Raw genomic sequence first — 4,011 nt, 5'->3', positions numbered from 1 at the left:
TTATGTAATGCAGGGTGAAGATCACCAAAACATTTATCACATAATCATTTCACAACATGCGGAATAAAATCAGATTCTACTTTGGTCCATCGAGTCTCAGGTTCCATACCACACTTGGAATATATTTCAATAACCAGGACAAGAACCCTTCTGGTCTCTCTTCCAGAGCTTCTGGTTCCTCAACCAGAGCCTCTGGTTGAACTAACCAGAGCTTCTGGTTCCAAAAGACATGATCAACCAGAGCCCCTCTGGTTCAACGTGTAAGCCAACCAGAGCTTCTCTGGTCTGTTTTTCATAAAAAGGTTCTAAGTATAAAATCCTTTTCTTAAAACATGATTTTGACATAGAAGCTCTTATTAATAGATACATAGCCTCTTGTCCAATTAGTATATTTAGTAAAGACTTGCTCATTCTCAAAATCAATAACTAGAATCCTCTGGTCCAATAATGAGGACCAACCAGAGCCCCTCTGGTTCCTTACAAGGAACAACCAGAGCCCCTCTGATTCCTCATAGAAATGACCATTCTGTTCCAAAACACTTTTAACCGATAACAATGGCCATAGGCCATGTTTTCCCCTTCTCGATAACATCAGTACTATTATTTATAATAGGAACAATATCTTTGAGTTCTCAAATCACAAAGAAGTAAGGACTCAAATCTATTGTAGTCTTAAATGACATAATAGTAAGAGCTATAATATTCACACACAATTGCCACCCTTATATCCAAAGGTACACATCTCCTTGATATGCCACCCTTATTCCAAAAGACACCTCTCCTTGATATGCCATCCTTATTCCAAAAGACACCTCTCCTTGATATGCCACCCTTATTTCTTCTTTAAAATCTATGAATTAGTTCGGATGAAGGACCGCAGGCACAACCATCTTATCGAATCCTCATTCATAGTTTTATCCATAAAATCTATAGATTAATTCCAAATGAAGACAGATCAAAATCACAATCGTCTCAAAAGAATATTCTCTATAGTCTTCAACCAATAGTTTTATCATCAAAACTCTGAATATTCAAGAACAACCAGTTCTTGCAATAATATTTCCAAACTTAAAGCCTTTTGTACCCTTTTAACAGGATATCATTTCAAAATTATTTTAAAGAAGCAACCTCCTCTTTATCTTTCCTAAAACGGGTTTTAATACACAAATGTATAACAATAACACCTTTAAACTATCAAAATAATTTTACCATCTTTTCTTCAAAACCAATATCTAAACCCAACAGTTTATATAATAAAATATATAAAGATTCTAGTCATCAAAAACTCACAGTGTAAAATCAACATTATTTATAAAACTCACAGTTTATAATCAACGGTAGTTTAAAAACTCACCTTAACAATCACAGATTCTGTAGTTTTTAAAACACACAGCAAATCACAAGCTCTTCAAACAACTTTGAACAAAAGATTTGTTCAAGACACTTCTCACCGCCACTATACTCTCTTTCTCTTTCAACAGACTTTTCTTCAAATGAAATGATAAGATAAAATCTTATCTTTTTATTTCTTTAAATACTCCCACCATGGCGGTGAAGATTATTTTAATTATAAAACTCATAGCCGGTGAAAGCTTTATCCAATAGAAATAACCTTGAGTGGTGGGTTTTTCATTATAAAATTCATGGTTTCTTAACCATGAAGGTATGAGTTTTTAAATATTATAATAATGTTTCCACGAGGATATCTTATCACAAATATGCACCACCTCATGTATGCTTCACACCACATGCATACATGTATAAATTACATACATATCATGCCATCTTTTCATATATATGCATGCACAATATCATATTCACATTTCACATATATAGTTCATGCATTTCTACTTAGATATGCATATTTCACGTAATCCATATAATAAACATATATATATATATATATTACCTCAACCCAGGTTGTCTCAAACCTGGTTATAACATTCTTCCCCCCTTAAAAGAATTTCGTCCCGAAATTCACTTATTCAAATAACCACGGATATTTGGTTCTCATGTCATATTCTAATTCCTAAGTTGCTTCCGAACCTTTATGAAAACGCCATTGCACTTTTACTAAATTGATCTCCTTGTTTCACAATACTCTGGTCTTTCTGTCAGTTACTGCCTCTGGTGTCTCGATAAAACTCAGTTTATTGTCGAGTTTAATCTCAAGGAGTGGTATTGCTAAGCTTAAGTCTGCCAAACATTTGCGTAGAACTGATACATGAAAGGTGCTGTGAATTCAGATAATTCGTCGAAGTTTAAACCGTATTGGAGAGTAAAAGAAGACGACAAATCATCTGCTCAACTGAAGAAAAATAATTTTACTAGTTCTGTTTTAAATGATTCTAAATTGAATAGTTCTGTAAACAGATATTCAGTTAATGAATTATTTGCTATTAGAAATAGTAAAAATAATTGTTCTCTAAGTAGAGTGAATGAATTTCTTCAATCTTTTACTTCTTCTAGACCTTTCCAATTCATGYATTHTGTGGTATCTTCTATATCTAATTCTGTGATGTTTAAGGAACGTTGGTTTGGTACGTATAGCATACCGCCAACGAAATCTGAGCTTAAAGGTCCTAAACTAAAATGGGTACCAAAACCCAATTGATTCAATTTTGCAGGTTAATCGGCATGCGTGGTTCTTAGACTCCGGATCTTCTAAMCACATGACTGGTAGAAAAGAACTTCTATCTAACTTTGTTGAATCGTTTGGAGGTACGGTAAGATTTGGAAACAACCAATACGCGCCTATCCTTGGATATGGTGACGTAATTTYTGGGAATTTAWHTATTAAGAAAGTGTCGTTTGTCGAAGGACTTGGACATAATTTGTTCAGTATAGGTCAATTTTGTGATAAAAATCTAGAAGTTTGTTTTAAAGCTAACCATTGTAGCATCCGTACTTCTGATGGTAAGGAGCTCTTAGCTGGATTCAGATTATCAAATCTCTACACTATTGATTTATAAAATACACAAGTGGATACTGATGTCTGCTTAATTTCCAAGGCCTCTTTGAAAGAAAATTTATTATGGCATCGACGTCTTTCTCATCTGAATTTCAAGAACTTAAACAAGTTGGTKTGTGACAACTTGGTCAAAGGAATCCTAGAACTGAAGTTTCATAAAGATCATGTATGCGGTGCTTGCGAAATGAGCAAACTGAAGAAAGCTTCTCATAAGCTAAAGACAGAGTTCAATACCGAACGTCCTCTACATCTTCTTCATATGAATCTCTGTGGTCCTATGAGAATTCAAAGCATTAATGGTAAAAAGTATGTGCTGGTTATAGTTGATGACTATTCCAGATATACTTGGGTTCATTTTTTGCGGTCCAAAGATGAAACAGCCGAAACTATAATTTTTTTCTTGAAGACAGTTCAAAATAATCTACAACTTCAAGTTCAGAAAATCAGAACGGACAACGGAACTGAATTCAAGAACAAGACACTCGGTTCATATCTCGAATCCAATGGTATTTCTCACACTTTCTCGGCAGCCCGAACCCCATAACAGAATGGTGTTGCTGAATGAAAGAACATAATGCTAGTGGAAGCGGTACAGACATTACTCACATGTTCCAGTCTTCCATTATTCTTGTAGGCTGAAGCAGTAGCGACTGCTTGTTTTACCATAAACCGCTCTATGATAAACAAAAGGTTTGGTAAAACACCGTATGAAATAATAAATAAGAGAATACCTAACATAAATTTCTTTCGAGTTTTTGGATGTAGATGCTTTATACTGAATGATAAAGAGGATAGAGGGAAGTTCGCTGCTAAAGCTGATGAAGCAGTTTTTGTTGGATATTCAAAGACATCAGCGCATACAGGGTTTACAATAATAGGACCAAAATCATCAATAAGAGCGTAAACATGTCCTTTGATGAAGTCATTGATGTGGCTTCTGAACAAATCGGTTCAGGACCCGGTCTTATAATTAATAATTCGCGGAAAGCTGATCAATCTGAGTTTGATTTTTCTGAGTCTTCTAATTCTAATAAAACTGA

This window comes from Cynara cardunculus (genome assembly GCF_001531365.2).
Source record: "Cynara cardunculus var. scolymus isolate 2C chromosome LG 13, CcrdV1, whole genome shotgun sequence".
In the NCBI taxonomy this organism is placed as follows: Eukaryota; Viridiplantae; Streptophyta; class Magnoliopsida; order Asterales; family Asteraceae; genus Cynara; species Cynara cardunculus.
The sequence above is the reverse complement of the archived record's forward strand: the minus strand, read 5'-3'. Positions refer to the sequence as shown.